General features: G+C 43.9%; 1 protein-coding gene and 1 pseudogene across 1 annotated transcript in view; both read right to left on the bottom strand.

Annotated features, from left to right (window-relative positions):
- Positions 1–17,396, bottom strand: part of SLC16A2 (solute carrier family 16 member 2) — a 109,265-nt gene that overhangs the window by 77,435 nt on the left and 14,434 nt on the right. The gene's annotated exons all lie outside the window — the stretch shown is intronic.
- On the bottom strand, positions 7,027–12,684 carry LOC142047227 (zinc finger BED domain-containing protein 4-like; annotated as a pseudogene).

The following is a 17,396-nucleotide window of genomic DNA, read 5'->3' as shown; positions in this document are numbered from 1 at the left end:
GGAAGTAGGAGCCCCAGAAGCGGATCATCGACCAGACTGTTGCATTAGATCCCCAAGCCATTAAATCAGATTAACAACAATATCAGTGTTCAGCCAGCTTGGTAACGGTATACCACCATATGTGCACAGGCACTCACATGCTGATCTTTCCAGACACTGGCTCATACCTCTAACATTCTAGGCTGGCTGGTAGTCCCTGGGATGCTTCAGAGTGCAAGGTATCAGATGCACAAACCTGAGTGATCTGTATGGCAAGATTGCCATCCACTATTCACCCGCTTCCAAATCTGCTGGCTGCTTTCTATTCTCATGGGGAACGGACTGGGAGGTGGACGCCCAGGGGACACGAGGCAAGGTCAATACAAGGGCCTTCCCTAAGCAAAATAAGGTAAGTGACATTAACAGCCCATCTAAACCACATTGATTCAGCTTCTAATCCATGCCAGTAAACTGGTCACATAGGAGAACATGGGATTTTTAAGAACAAATGAAAAACCATTCTGAGTGCCATGTTCTGCAATGCAGGTAGTGTAAGGAACAGCTGAGTCTGACCCCAGCACATGCACCAAATTGTTATTTAATGCATGGGTAACATGCATGGACAGGAGTAGAAATACACAGAACTGATCAAGGTATAATCAGACTTGTTGGATTTCTCAAAGAGCTCTAATATTACTGATGTTTGTATAGCACCTAAAGCAATGGGGTCCTGGTCCATGACTAGGACCTCTCAGTGCTATGATACAAACAATAACTAACAAGCTTTTTAAAGCCCTGATTTCCAATGGAGTGAGTGTTTAGATTTCACCTCTAGGCTGCCTGTTCCTATGCCAAGCAACTGAATTGGGCAGGGAGCCAGGAGACCTGGGTTCTATTCTTAGCTCCGTCACTGACTTGGCGTCACTTGGACAGCCTCTCCGTGCCTCAGTTTCTCCATCTTTAAATGTGGATAATGCTTACCCAGCTCTGTTCAGCACTTTGAGACTCTCAGATGACCCACACTATAGGAACCCATTCAGCACTATTAATTAGAACCCTTGTTGGTGGTATTCACAGAGAAGCCAATACTGGGCTATAAAAAATTAACTTCTCCTTCAGCTCTAACTCAGGTGTGGCCTATGGGAGGATCAGTGAATGTGGGAGCAAAGTGCATGATTTCTGCCTACATTATTAAGTATGCTGTGGATGAACAGACAACTTTAGTCTCCAGATCTGTCAACTCAGCATCTTTGGCTAGCACTAAACATACAGTAAAATGCTCAAAGATATTTTTGCTGGATTTGTATGAGGAAACAGAATATCTTGGGAGATGAAGAATGGAGATGAGATTTCTTATGTCAAAGAGTTTGATAGGTGTTCGCATGGAATCACGCTGGAATAGGGAACATATGTGCACCGCTGTCCCACACATATATGTGATCGCTATGGTCTGATTTGCTTAAATACTTTGAGGCACAAATGAACCGTCAAGTGACTCTAATAACTTTCACAGTGCGTTCACCAGAGCCTGTTCAGAAACGGGAGCTTCCAGAGTCTATAACCCAAAGAATTCAAAAATAATTATTCCTTTGGAAGGGTAGAAAGTCACAGAGGGGAAACCAAGGCAAAAATTGCTATGACGTATGCAGGACCACAGAGGAATCAAAGTCAGTGCTAAGCACTTAGAGTGCCTGGCTTCCAGACCAGCACACAGCCCAGGAGATCAGGGTACATTTCTGTGAATAAACCAGAAACTGGAGTTGTGATCAAATGTTAACAGGGCATCCTCTTTCACTGCAAGTTGCTGAACAGTGGCAAGAGGAAGATGCAGACACCTCCCAGGAGCCAGAGAATGAAGAAATGGACTGTATGCAAGTTACAGTGCTTCTGACTCTGGTGTGTTCTAGTGCCTGATGGGTGGGAAGAGGTATACACACACCGTCCCTGCATTTGTGTATGTGAGGGAATGGAACATGCACTGGTTTAAAAAAAAAAAAAAAAAAAAAAAAGCAGCTCATATTTTGCCAACTGGATCTTCTCTCTATCTCAATTCCTATTGCACTGCAGGTACTTGACAGGAGAGAGTTCATTCGTAAGGAACATTTACAGCTCCAAGGCATAGGTGGGTATTCGCAGATCCCCTGCTGACTGGGCAAAGGCTTCTGGTGGAAAGTAAGCACACAGATGACTGTTTTCAGGAGGGCTTGGGAGAGAGCTCTCCTCCTGCACACACACATGGGGTCCTGGTAACAGCCATGTGCACAGGTGGAGGAGAATGGAGTCCTTTGTCTGAGTATTTGCTTAGGCAAAGGAGGTTTATGGGAGGAAACATCTCTGCACAGACTCTTGCATTTGCCAGCTCTCCTCACACCCCCTATGGAGGGTTTAGCAATACATCCACTTGCAGAACACACACCGCTCACAAACCCTGGTTACAGTTGAAATTCCTGTGTGCCACAGGATGGTATGTACTTAATCTGCTTGTATGAAGAAAGCCGATTGGGTCTGATGCTAATGATTAGACAGAGACAACCAAAACGTCCCATAGGTTTAAACTTAATTTAGGAGTGAATTAAGTCTTAAGAGTGCAAGGGGCTAACAGTACCAGTGATTAGCTTGCGCCAGACACAGCACAGATAGGTGTTGTGTAAGTTTCCCGAAGTACAGCTCAGCCAGTGCACCATAGTCCTGATCTGCTCTTCCAGTCCTCGGCTTCCCACCCTGGCTTTGCAGATGAATCTCAATGCTGTCCCGCAGATACCTCTGCTGTTCTAATCCCCCCAACCACCAATGCCAAATGCATCACTCCTGCCTGGAAGCACCTCTGTTCATCTACTGCCCCACTGGCAGCTTCCCTTGCCATTCAATATTCACATCATCCAGGCCGGCAGTCACCAAATGGTCGATCCTAGAGGATCTCCCAGTCAACCGTAATGTCCAGGAGCATAGTGTGGATGCAGCTAAGGCAGCCTCCCTGCCTACGCTGGCCTCACACCGCTCCTGGAAGCAGCCAGCACAACCCCACAGTCCCAGGGGGACAGGGGTCTCCATTCGCATGCAGCTCCTGCCTGCAAGACCTGCGGGGGTGGTGCTAACAGAAAGGGGCAGTGCGCAGAGCCACGTGCCCCCCCCGCCACCCCCAAGGGGCGACAGGGGTGCATTGCGCCCTTTCAGAAATGTGGGGCCAGGGTAGGCAGGAAGCTTGCCTTAGCCTCACTGCGCCCACCACTGGCCGGGAGCTGTTGGAGGTATCTGCTGCCTGCCAGGAGGCCGCACCCCAACCCTCATCCCAAAGCCCCTCCCGGAGCCAGCATTCCATATCCCCTCTTGCACCCCAAGCCCCACCCTGATCCCCCTCCCAGAGCCAGCACCCCAAACCCCCTCCTGCATCCCTACCCCCAGCCTCCTCCCAGAGCCAGCATCCCATATCCCCTCCTGTACCCCAACACTCTGCCCCAGCCTGGAGCCCCCTCCTACACCCAAACTCCCTCCTAGAGCTTGCACCCCCCACCCCTGCCTCAGGCTCAGCCCAGAGCCTCCTCCCACACTGCAACCCCACCCCCACCCCCGAATACCAAACCTCTGCCCCAGCCCGGTGAAAGTGAGAGAAGCGACGGAGAGAAGGGGGGGATGGAGCGAGTGGGACAGGGAAGATCCTGGGTTGCCCTTAGATTAAAGAAGTGCTCTTGGACCGGCGCTTCCATTAGGCCACCCTAGGCGGTTGACTAGGGTGCCAGGATTCAGGGGGCAGCATTTTATGCGTTCCCTACGGGGTGCACGGGAGCTTCCGGTTCAAATCCCGTCGCACCGCCGAAGAAAGACCTTCTGCCGACGTGCCGTGGAAAACAGCAGCAGGCAATTGAGCAGCTCAATGACTGCCACCGTCGCCTGCAGTATTTTGGCAGAGGGTCCTTTTTTGGCGGCGCGATGAGAGTGGAACCAGAAGCTCCAGTGTGCCCCATGGGGAGCGCACAAAATGCCGCCCTTCCGAATTCTGCCTAGGGCACCAGAAACCCTGACGCCACTCCTGAGACCGACCACTAACCTAGGCTAAGTGGAGTGCCTGTGCATGCTTTGAGAGCAGGGAAACTGATGACTTGTAGTCATTTATCAGTAAGCAGAAGTATATTAACAGACATTTGCAGGTGGTTTCATCTCCATTTCACTCCACAAAGTTGACCACTACTCTTTTACGTGAAAAGCTGGGAAGAGAGACACAGCAGACTGTTCACCTCTTGTAAAACTCATAAAAATGCATCCTTGCGTATGGGGGTGGTTTCTTCTCCCCTCCAGCACCTTCTCACCATGGCAGTCACGCTGCTTCAGTGTGGTCTCTGCTGCTGGCCAGTTTTTTATTAGTCTTTAAAATGATACCTTGAACCTTAAATACAAAGGGCTGCGCTTGCAAAGAGCCAAACTGGCCGGGTCACAGGCTTCTCTACCAGCTGCACAGCCAGAATACTCAAAAACCCTCCAATTTCTCAACTTTCAAGGAACTAAGGAAATGCTATTTTAAAATAATAGATTTTAAATTTGAATCGAAAAATGAGTATGTGTTGATTCCGTGTGATGTCTCCCCAAGCTTGGGCATGTTCAGACTCACAGTTTCGGGTCAGGTCTTAAACAAGACTTAGGTAAAGGAAAAGTTATTCTTGAACTATCTGCCATGACCAGAGTTCCAAGTTTTGCCTTTCCCCTGCTACAGCCTTAGCAGAATCACTATCAGCTGAAGCAGGTTGAGGAATGCAGGTCCCTACTTGGCAGGAAGCTAGTGGTGGCACCTATCATTGCAGAAGACACCCAGAATCCTAAACTTTGGTGCTGGCAGGTAAAATACCTTTCTGTTTGTGCTGTTTTATTTGGACTGTCCCAGGGATCAAGGTTGAATGGGCACTGGAGACTCCGCAGGTCAGGAAGGAAGTGTGTTCTCAGGGTAATGTAAGGATTGGGAAACCTTGTACTGTGGACAACTTCTCCAGGGTTGTCTTTGTACCGGCACTGACTGACTGACTCTCTATCTCACACACACACACACACACGAGAAACCCAGCAATGCCTGCCAAGTGGAACAGGAAAAACTGGAGGGGAAGGAAACTTTATTTTCAAGCTATTCAGATGGTATTATAGACAATGGAGAGCCAAATAAACAAATTAAAAAGCAATAAAGAAAGGGGTCAGCAATGTCCCTTTAACTCCTAGCTCCTCTCACTTCAGCTGGTTTCAGATCAACTTTGTTTGAATGCAAGGAGAAGTTTCCTGTTTTGTTGATGGTGCTTCTGAAAAATCTATCCGGGCCAAGAGCAGGTTGTACGTCTCTCGTTTTTCTGCAAGCTACTTGGCTGCAATGACAAGGACAGAGAAGCCTTAAGAAAGAGCGAACACTCATTGCATGCCTGAGCCTGAATGCAATGAGAAGAACACTGCCATGGGATAAAAGACTTGGAAATGTGGAGGCCCAGCCAAGTTTATTTTTAAAAGGCTGGATGGATTTATCCCCTGACAATGTTCTATCCCAATTACTTCATTTTTTTTTATTCTATTCAAGGATTAAATAAGAATGTAATTATCTTATGCAGTTTGAGGCAGCAGAAGCATGAAGGTTGATCGCTAGACAGTTAATACAAACATCCTGATTGGCCTTTAGTGCAGATTTGGTTTATGGGGTGGACAACATATTCATCCCACTCTCCATAGAAAGTTACAAGTATAGGAGGAAATTTTGCCTGAATTACATCCAGTACAACCTGAGTGATCAGAAGGGGAGCAAATGAAGGCAGAACTTCACCACTATATTTGTCTAGTAAGCAAGTTTTTGTTGTTGGTCGTGGGGTTTTGTTTTTAAAATGATGGAGGGGACTACCCCATTCCATTCTTCCCGCCACCCAAAAAAGTTCCTTTTCAGTGGATTTTTGGAATTTACCACAAGAACAAGTAGCCAGAAAGAAATGAATGATGCAGCTTTGTTTCCATATATCATGGCACAAGTGAAATCATTTCACAATTAAATAATCCAACCACTTTCACCTTGGGTGGCAGCTGTGACCCAAGAGGGAATTCACCTCTAGGCATACATAGGTAGTGGAACTGTCACAGCTGTTTCTTATGGGTTCCACTACAGGCAAGCAGCTTTAAAATCTGGTCAGGGTTCCACAGGAGACCACCTTGGAAACACTGTGATTCAGCTCATATCCTGGCTGGGCTGGTTAGCTATGATCCTCTTTTAATGGCACAGGCGGCTCTGAACTGTCTTTCTGCATCATGCATGCTTTCTTAACTTTCACTAAGCAATTGTCAAAATAAAAATCAATACACTTCAGTTTATGCTAATTCTCTTCTGCCTCATTTACACCATGGGACTGAAGGATCTCAGGCCAATCAAATGTGGGAGACCTATATAAGTTTCTCAAATGAACACAGTCTTACTTTGTTTTGTTTGGAGTGATCTTTTCCAAACAGGTATTAGTTCCGATTGCCAAGAGAAAAGTGGAAAACGAACAGTCTTCCACTGTTCAAGTGGAAAATTACTACTACTAGTGGATGCATTGTACGTAGATTCATAATATAAAAAATTCCCAGCAATAGACTTGCCCCATTACTTGCCAACAGCAAAAAGTTCTCACACGTGAAGGCTGTGGAACACAAATACAAAAGGAATTTGAGCACTGGGGACTTTTTGCAGAGTTATGATAACCTCAGACCAAGAGGAGGTCAGCTTCAATTAAGAACACAGTATGCCAAGCAAGGAACCACTTTCAGATTTACACCTAGGATAATGCACTGGAGGAGACCCTGGCGGGCATTAAGTATTTCCTACGTAACATATTCAAGCTTAGTCCATGCTCAGAGTATTTAGCTACATGATGAGTGTTTACAAACCACTAGTCGTCCGTTCATTTTCAGAGGTTATGTTTACACTCCAAGCTTTCGTCTTACCGCATGACTACTTTGCTTAAGATCCTTTGGAGAGGGACCTTGTCAAAGGCTTTCTGAAAATCCAAGTACATTCTATCCACTGGATCATCCATGTCCACACATTTGTTGACCCCCTCAAAAGAATTCTAATAGATTGGTGAGGTATGATTGCCAGTGCTCATCTTGCAGCTGAAGCGTTTGGGCAGCAGATTGTTTTGGTACAGAGCTATCTGAAAGCACAGCTGTTATATCCCACCTTTGCTTACTGAGTCTTTCGAACACGTCATATACTGAATTCCAGCAAGTTTAACATGACTGGATCAGATGGTGTCGCTTAAACTGAAGCTGTGTTTGTTTTCTTTCGAGTCCATTTGCAGCCACAGTGTTGTGGTAGAAGCGTGCAACTAGTCTGCTTGCAGCTGTCACAGCATGATCCACACTACTTGAAGAAAACCCATCATTTACGGCTAGATGCAAAGTCTGGGCAAAACAATTGACAGATTCCCATGTAACATATCTTGGTGTGTTGGTGAGCACAGTGTTGTTTGCATTATTGTGTATTCACGCCAAGACACTACCTACCAGACCTCATCTTTCCATGGTAGTGTTTAATTTTTCAGCAAGTTTTCCACTATATGTAGTTCTGCAATACTTTCAGTTGTAGAACTGTGGATCGAAGCTCCCAATTTTCAATATAATGGCAAGTGACAGTCATGTAGCTTTCTGTAGTTAATGCTGTCCAACAGTTAGTGGTGAAAGCTACTTTAACGGCATTTTCCAATTTTTCCCAGAGAGACTTCACACAGTCTTCATAGCACTTCTCTAGTTGCAGGGTTACAGTTTGTCTCACATGCACATTGTATTCAGGTTCTCCAAAACTCATCAATGCACAAAAACCTGTACCCTCAACAACACTTACAGGCAGCATATCTGTAGTGATCACGGTGCATAACAACTCCATTAGTTTTTCGGCATGTTGCGCGTTGCATTTGTTTCTGACAGTTAAAAAAAACACAGTCAGTGTTTGATTTTTGCATTCTTTGTCACATGAAACAGAGGGATGTTTCAGCTTCAAATGGTTCAGCATTGCTCCGGAGCTGTTTGCATACCTCAGCTCTGTATTACAGTTAATGGTGTCTTCTGTTATTTTTATGAAATGATTTCAAGCATTACTCCTTTTTGATCGCTCCATCTTCAAACTATGGGTTTTGCTTACTGCTCTGGAAAAGTAGTTACCAAAATCGTGATAACCTGTTTGATGTTGTTTGAAGGTTTAACGCTATCAAAGTGTGACATCAGTTCCAAAGAAATGGTTCTAACAATGCGGAATACAGTTCCACAAACCATGATATATAGAAAAATACACAGGCAAGAAATAAGTCCCACATAAAACAATGACACTTAAAACCCAATTCTCAAAACACAATTGCTACCTATTTTCTGGTACTGCTGCGGCATTTTTCATGTGCACATTCGGTATTACAATGTCACAGAATTATTTTACCAATCTGTTTTAAAAGTTAACTGCAATGTATTAACTGCAAGACTAATACTTATCATTTAACTATTTAATATTTTACATCCCTACGGCAAACAATGATAGACAGCATAGTTCTGTTCTGGCTACAGCAGATCCTGCTGTAACTTCCTTCTGTTCACAGCCTGAACCTGCAAGCTCTCTATGCGCGATAACTGCAGATCTATTAAAAAATAAAAAACCCTCCAAAATCCTATAAACATCTGCCTGAGGAATGGAAAAATTGACTTCAGAAAGTATATCAGGAACAGAATAGAATGTAGAAAATTGTTCAGTGCCAGGAGACTTTAAGAAAAAAAAAAAATCATCAGCCATCTAAAAGTCAATTAAAAATGTCATTTCACCGGGGTGATTGCAGGAGTTTGAATGAGCCAGAACTACATTAAGGTGGGAACTAATATGCAATTAAGTCTTCTCACCAAAATCAAAACTGGCAAAGTGGGATAGGAAAGGTGCTAGAATCACTGCAAACTCCCATAAACTATACTCTGACTGGGGTGTGTATCCAGTATAGGATGTAACAGGCAAGTAGGCTCACCAGCAAGTCATTTATCTTGTTTGCTTATCATATTTAAAATAGAATAAGTACTATCAGGGCTCCAAATTACCTTTGTGTACAATGTATGCAGACCTGCATTTCTATGACTGTCACCTTGGTCGTCTCTCTTTTGTTCTACATCCATCTGTCATGTCAGGGGGAGGGATAGCTCAGTGCTTTGAGCATCGGCCTCCTAAACCCAGGGTTGTGAGTTCAATCCTTGATTGGGCTACTTAGGGATCTGGGGCAAAATCAGTACTTAGTCCTGCTAGTGAAGGCAGGGGGCTGAACTCAATGACCTTTCAAGGTCCCTCCCAGTTCTAGGAGATAGGATATCTCCATTAATAAAAAAAAGCATTGCCTGTATTTAGGCTCTGATTCAGGAAAGCACTTAAACACATACTTAACTTTGAGCATGTGCATAAGTTGCACTGACTTCAGTGAGACTTATGCACTCTGCTGCAGAGGGATGTTTTCCTGAATCAAAGCCTTGGACTGTAAATTCTCCAAGAGAGGGACGGTCTCTGAGCACATCTCCTTGCACTGCCCAGCATAACAGAGTGCCAAATTGAACCTCTGAGCACAACTGTTGATACAAACAAATTTAAAATTTTTATTAAAGCTAATGTTAAAATTATATAATATACAGGTTGAGAAAAGTGTGTTTGTACATCTGGGTATAGTGCTTAGATTATCCACAAATACCAAGTTTGTTTTTAAACTCATAAGATACAGCAATAACTTAAATATAGGTGAATGAATTTAAGAATATAGTTTAGATATTTAGCATCCAAGTATTCGGGTACATTACTAATGAAAAAAATTACACAGGGAGTTGGTGGCAGAAAGCAAAATATAGCAATGAGTGAAGATTATCCCTCAGTAATTGAGAATTTAGGATTCATTGTCCATTTAGAAAAAACACAGTGCATCAGGAAAGTATCGAGTTACTTTCCCGACTGTGCTTCTCATTGGCACTCCAGCTCATTCCTCCCGGTATTGCCGATGTCCGACGACGTGCTCTATGTAGATGTCCCTCAACCACCTGATGGCATCTGACACCATGAGCTGCTGCATCAGCCAAGCATAGCGTTGACCAACTCCATATTCTCTCAGCATTTGCTCATTACCAGGGTCTCAGGCGCCCAGGGCTCCAATGATCAGCATGTGAGTTTGACCCTCGCAGCCCCTAGCTCTCAGGGTGGCAGCCAAAGGGGCATCTTTCTCCAGCTTTTGAGATCGGGTGTCATGGAAAGCCAGGGATCCTGTTCTCAAAGAGCACTGTGATGTCCACCATGACAATCTTCTTCCAGTCCTCGTTAGTGATTAAGCACTGGAATAAATTGCCTAGGGAGGTTGTGGAAACTCTGTCATTGAAGATTTTTAAGAGCAGGTTAAACAAACCCATGTCAGGGATGATCTAGATAATATTTAGTCCTGGCCTGAGTGCAGGGGACTGGACTAGATGACCTCTCGCACCTTCCAACCCTATGATTCTAAGCTCATGTGGAATAGATCCATAAATGACTATTAGCCAAGATGGTCAGGGACGCAACCCCATGCACTGGGTGTCCCTAGCCTCTGATTGCTGGAAACTGGGACTGGATGATAGTAGATGATCACTCATTAATTGCCTGCTCTGTTCATTCTGAAGCACCTGGCATTGACCACCAGCAGAAGCCAGGATACTGGGCTAGAGGGACCATTGGTCTGACTCAGTCTGGCCCTTCTTATGTTCAGAAGGCTGGGTATTTGCATAACTGCAGAAGGGGGATTTACATTGTTTAACAGCCCTTTGAAGCTTATGACTAAGGCTAAGATTGTGTCTCAGAGGTCATGGAAGGCATGGTTGCAGTTGGCTGTCGGTTCCGGGATGAAGGAGTTCATGGCAACCTTCCCTATGGGTGGTGGGATGGTTCTGACCAGGCAATCTTCTAATACCCAACTTTATCCATAATCCAGTAACTGTACAACCTCCCTTCCTATAAGATAAATTATAGCTCCTTGCTGCTATGGAAATCTGGGCCATCTGTACCTCTTAAAGGAGAAGAATCTCCTAAGGAAAATCTCTCTATATATAAAGTATTTTTTTTTTAAATAAGATTAGTTCACTTCAGCATTGTACATTCCAAGTGACTACCTGGATTAACTGAACTCTCACATAAATTACATTAAGAGGAGCTGCCTCTAGGAGAGCCTAGTCATTTCTCCCATTCACGTGCTGTAATGACCATGGTTAATGAGCCCCTGAGACAAGTACACTGAATTCAACTGTAACCCTCATCTAACCCCCAACAACGCTTCCTCACCATTTTCCCAAATAAGACAGTGCCAATCTTAATCCTGAAATCCCACACTCAAAGACCACAGAGCTACGTGGGATATAAAAATCTAGATAGATTCAATAATCCTATCCAAGAACTTGGGACCGCCTTCCGCGGCTCCAAAAAACCTCTGCAATTCCCCATCTGCACAGATGGTACTAAGGCACTGTGGTAAGTAGCCTGGCAATTTACACACACTAATTAAGACAAATCAATAATGACTAGTTAAAACATTAAGACCCACTGAAATCCAGAAATTAAGTCCTCTGCAGCTACAGTATGCACCATAACACGCAGAAGAGGCAAAGAGGCCTTTAAAAGGCTGCCACCATGACAGCCTTCTATGGAGGCTGTAGGAAGTGTGCTCCAGAGAAGCCACCGCTCCAGCTATAAGGAGGAGAAATAAGACTCTTTGATCTACTTGTACATGGACAGTGCTGTTTTTCCACAGCATCCAATTAGTTTAAGAGCTTCTTCGAATTGAATTTCAACATAAAAATGATTTTGTGGCTGATATCCACTCAAAGGTAGGCTGGAAACAAAGTATTTCAGGATGTAGGATTGTATGGGATCCCTTCTCTGCCTTTTGTTTTTTTAAAAACCTCCCAAATTCTTTGTTTGGAAATATCCAAGGAAGCGAACACATTAAACAGTTACTACCACTATAGTCCAGATCAAAATGAAAGGTTTTTCTGGCGTGTTTTAAGTTTACAATACCTAATAGAAATGCTTTCATTAGTAATATTTAAATAATCACTAAAAATCACTTGCAGAACAAAAGACCATTGAACATTTTCCAACACTGAAGGAGACCCAAATCCAAGAACGCTAAGCTAGCACACCAGAACCAGGAAGTGAAACTTGCTGACCACTATACTTACTTACATGCCTCCAGCTTTCATCCAGACCACACCACTTGATCCACTGTCTACAGCCAAGCTCTACGATACAATCGCATTTGCTCCAACCCCTCAGACAGAGAGACACCCACAAGATCTCTGTGAAGCATTCTTACAACTACAATATCCACCTGCTGAAGAGAAGAAACAGATTGACAGAGCTAGAAGAGTACCCAGAAGTCATCTACTACAGGAGAGGCCCAACAAAGAAAGTAACAGAACACCACTAGTCATCACCTTCAGCTCTCAACTAAAACCTCTTCAGCGCCATGCATCAAAGGATCTACAACCTATCCTGAAGGACTGATCATATAACTCCTCACAGATTCTTAGGAGACAAGGCCCGTCCTTGCTTTACAGCAAGCCCCGCAAATCTGAAAGCCAAACACTCACCAGCACCCACACCACACAACAAACGCTACCCACAATCCAGAACCTACCTTTCAACAAGGCACCGTTGCCAATCTGTCTCACAATATCATTCAGGGGATACATCAACTAGGATCCTAATAATCAGCCATTCGCCCATCAGGGCTCGTTCATTTGCACTTCCTCATGCCCAATCTGCATATATGCCATCATTGTGCCAGAATGGCCCTCTCTGCCATGTACGATTGGCCCAAACTGGACAGTCTCCACGTAAAAGAATAAATGGACACAAATGAGACGTCAAGAATTATATAAATCCTTCAACAACGCACTTGGAGAACACTTTTCAGTCTCCCTGGCCAACTTTGATTAAGACCTAATAAGTTGTAATATTCAAAAACAAAAAAAAACTTTCAAAAAACAGACTCCAGCAGGAGACTTGGTGAATTTGGAATTAATTTGCAAACTTTAGACCCAATCAAATTAGGCTTCGAAAGAAGAAATCAAAACAGCCCCAAAGAAGGAGGACTGAGTGGATGGCCATTGTGTACACAAATTAATAAAAAAAGAAAACCTATTTCCCCATAGCTTATTCTCCCCCTCCCTCTACTATTCGCCAAAACTCTTCTCCGCCCGCCGTGACCACAGTTCCTCAAATCTCCTTGTTCAATTGTGGAAATGGGGCTAATTTTCATTATAACCACTAACAACGTTTTTTTTTTTCTTTCTCTCCCTGCTGATAATAGCTTCAACCTTAACTGGATCACCATCTGCTCCTCCTTAGTAGCATAGCATGGTAACACCCATTGTTTCATGTTCTCTCCCTCTTTTGGGTGTATATATATCTCCTACTGTATTTTCTTTCTCACTAACATGCAATCCGATGAGTGGGGTTAGGCCAACGAAAGCTATGCTCAACATAAAATTTGTATAGTCCTCTAAGGTGCCACAAGTACTCCTGTTCTCAAGTTTGGTGTTACATACCTCTCCAAGGCCCCAATCCTGCAATGAGAGGTGTGCAGGTTGAACCCTACCCCCATGTGGAGACCCACTGAGATGTATGAGGTTTGGCACTGGGCTCTTAGCTGTGTGCATCTTATTGCAAGGTCAAGGTCCAAGCAAAGAAACAGTGTGAAAGGATGTATATAAATTAGAATGTTAAAATTCTGTTTCAATAATAACGGGTTACTAGCAACAGTGTTACAAATTTTCATTTGGAAAGTGCCTCTTTAGGAGTTCTAATTTGCTTTTCTTTGGAGATTATTTGGTTTCATTAAAGCCGATACCAACAGGAAACTTTCTGAACCCAGAACAAAAATGTTCCATTTAAGTACCTAATATTTTTTTGGAAGTTCTCCTTCAACTTTAATTAAGCTCTCCCCAGGCTCAGCAGCTTGGCGTGTTTCGCTTTAAAGTAAGCTTAGTCCCTAGACCAGTTTCTCCCCACCCCCTATTGCTCACAGCTTCCATTGTTTACATAAAGCTTAAGAAATAAATGTGCTTTTACTAAAATACATGGATTACTAGTTGGCCAGTGATCAGGAACATTGTGACTGTTGATGTTCCCTCTTCATCTGGAGCTAAACAAATAGTAAGAGTTTGTATTGCTCGTTATGCAACAACTCAGTCACTTTATAATTCACAAATGATGTTCTACTGTGGGGGGGAGGGGTTTGCATAAGAGAATTCTCCTCTACACAACCGATCTATTGCTCCACTCACTCAGCTCAACAACCTGAGAGGTGGGGTGAGGTCTTGTGGGTGTGACAGACTGAAAAAAAAACAAAAAAAAAAACAGGTTTGTTAGACTAGGTGACCTTTATAAGAAACAATGGATGTGTAGGTATCAACAATAGCAAATTAACATTTTAGTCAACTAATGCTGTGCTTGATTAGTATCTCCCAGAGGAAGAATGGTTTTGCAGTTAAGGCTCTGGACTTGGAATCAGATGATCTAAGCCTGGTTCCTAGCTCTGCTACAGGCTTCTCGCTTGACCTTGGACATGTCACTCAATCTCTCTGTTCCACAATTCTCCATCTATAAAAGGGATACTATTACTTCCTCAGTCTGTCTTGTCTATTTAGATTGTAGCTTTTGGGGGCAGGGAATGTCTTTTCCTATGTGTAATTTATCACAATACAGTTCAATCTCAGGTGGGACTGTAAGTGTTACTGTAATATAAATAATTACACACCCAAAAAGAAAACTATGTTAGAAGAACATTATTCATATTGCAAAGTCAAGCACTCAATAGTTAGGAAATGCCAGGGTTAAGGTTGCCTGTGCAACCAATTTTATGAGGAGTTGAGACAGGGGAAATGGCTTCCCCAAAAGAGGGTTCTGTTTCCATTGTGTATACCCTCAACAGAGTATGATTTATATAGCACACAACAAGCATTGGGCTAGGTATTACTCAGGCATTTGGAAAAAACTCATTTCATTGCAGAGATTGTGAGAGCACTACTGATTCTTTTTCTCAGTGTAAGGCACTGTTCCAGATGCAGGAAACGTCAAGCAAGCACCAGCGAGCTATGCCATGTGAAGAACACCCAGTATAGATTATCTGAACACCAAACTACCTCAAACTAAAGAATGGACTGGCCAAGCATTTCTGGAAGCAGGGCCTTGCGAGCCCTGGGCAAGGTGCTTAGGGTCAGGACGGCATTTTCTTAAAGGTTAAAAAAATAATAGTTTCCTGTTACTCTTATGACACCTACCTGAGTTACTGACAGAATGTGTTGGTAATGTGGCTACGTCATAGCTGTTATTCTGGGGGGAGGGGGAGCAAAGAGATGTATAATTCCTTTCCTAGCAGGTTTCCCCTCCATTGCTTCCCCAAGAACCACTGCCTGCTGCAGTGCTGTAGTGACCCTCCTTTCAGCCAACTAGGCTTGGAAGCATTGAACTTTGGCAGGGCAGGAAGGAAGGTGAAGGGCGGTTCCTCGACAGTGACACAAGTTCTTCCTTGCTCCACCATCAGAAAGCTCCCACACCCAAGCCTTTGACATGCACTTTAGGCTGGCCCTGCAGCCACCCACACCTCACACCCACTCAGCACAACCAGCAGTGTCACACCAACTTGAACGGAGCCTTGGGTTAAGACATTCATAATCCTCAGGCATCCTCAGTGGAAGCATTCCCCACAACCAGAGCCTTGTGAGCCTCCTTCCCCATCAGGATCTACAACAAGCCACAGGACCCACCTAAAATGGGAGGGAATTCCATGGCTTGTAGGGGACATATGGGCAGGGGTTACTCTTGGAGACCTGAGTGCGCCAAATCTGATCCTTCACCCTTTTATGGAACAGTCCAATTGAATCCAGTGGTGAACTAGTTCCTTGTTCTTGGCTTCCACTGGGTGACTGTAAGAGAGAAAAATCCCTTCCACAGTAAGGTTCTCACTCCAGATTTCATTGCATGGGATTTTATAATGATTCCTATAGAAACCTGTTTGTTTCAGTCATGTTAAAACTCCATAGACCTTTACCACAAGGAGTGACACAGCTGAATGCAAACACAATTGAGGTGCTCACTCAGTTGCACAGACCTAGCTAACAGCTTTAAGTGTTATATGCCACATTCCTCCTTTCCCCGTGCCCTGCAGTGCAGGAAACTTTTTACAATGCTGCATCACCTTTAATAGATTACCATCTAGAATCAGCTTCTCAGCAAAACGCTCCTTCCCTCCCCTTTCCCAAGGAAAGGGCTTTGATCCAATACACCAGTTCATTTAAACGCAATGAAATAGCTTGGCCTAGAGGTACCAGTGCTTTGCATTGCCACATAAGCAGCACAGACAAGTTTGACTCATGGACCTGGCTCTTGCTCCCATGCTGAGCACACTCTGGTAGCAACATGTTCTACCACCAGCCTGTGAGCTGCGAGGGCTAGGATGGGGAGATAGATGAGTACACAGATCAGGGCAGGGATTGCACCATCCTGTATACATTTGTACAGCAACTGAAATGAGAAAGGCACAGACAGGTTCTGAAAGGAGCTTCTGGAGACTGAGCCTTGAGGGGGAGGATTGTAAACGGGGAAGAGATTCTTACCAATCCTAGGACAGCGCCTCTGCTGCAGGGGACCTTACAAGAAGGAAGAATAAATAAGTGAAATGAGATCCACTGCTCCGTTTATATCTACACAGTTTTCATGCAGGAAGACTCCGTGCTACATCGCTGGAAAATTGTGCTGCTATCTCTTTAATGAGCTGCTTGTTTACAGCACCTGGCAAGACCTGTTATACTAGCTAACTGTGTGATATCTGAAACGCTTACAATTGAAAGCATGTTACGGCAATTCAGAACATACTTAATGTGGGTTTTGCAACATCCCTAACCTCCTCAGAGTGGATGAACAGAGATAACCCACAGCAAAGCTAGTCACCCCTCAAGTCTATACTATACCGCACATGTATGGCTTAATTTTCAGAAGTACTGAGCACCTAGAACTTCCATGTACTTCAACTGGAATTTTGGGTGCTAAACCCTTCCATAAAATCATAGTGTGTGTCTGCATATATATTATATCCACATACATAGAAGGTGTATGTGTATATAAACACACACACTCAAAATGCAGCTATACATTTATAAACACAGGTATATAACTTCAAGTTCACAAAGGTTTCCAAGGGACATAACTATAACTGCAAACTTCTTAGGTCAGAGACTCTTTTATCATGTTTTGTACAGCACCTAGCACAATGGAGCTGCAGTCCCTAGGTGCTACCACAGTACAAGAGTAATGAAATCAGGCGTTCACAAAAGAAAAAAGAGAAAAAAAAAAGAGCAAACAACAAAATAAGCGATAACTCACTTAGGCTGAAGGAAACAAA

The sequence above is a fragment of the Chelonoidis abingdonii genome, chromosome 8, assembly GCF_003597395.2.
Source record: "Chelonoidis abingdonii isolate Lonesome George chromosome 8, CheloAbing_2.0, whole genome shotgun sequence".
In the NCBI taxonomy this organism is placed as follows: Eukaryota; Metazoa; Chordata; order Testudines; family Testudinidae; genus Chelonoidis; species Chelonoidis abingdonii.
The sequence above is the reverse complement of the archived record's forward strand: the minus strand, read 5'-3'. Positions and strand labels throughout refer to the sequence as shown.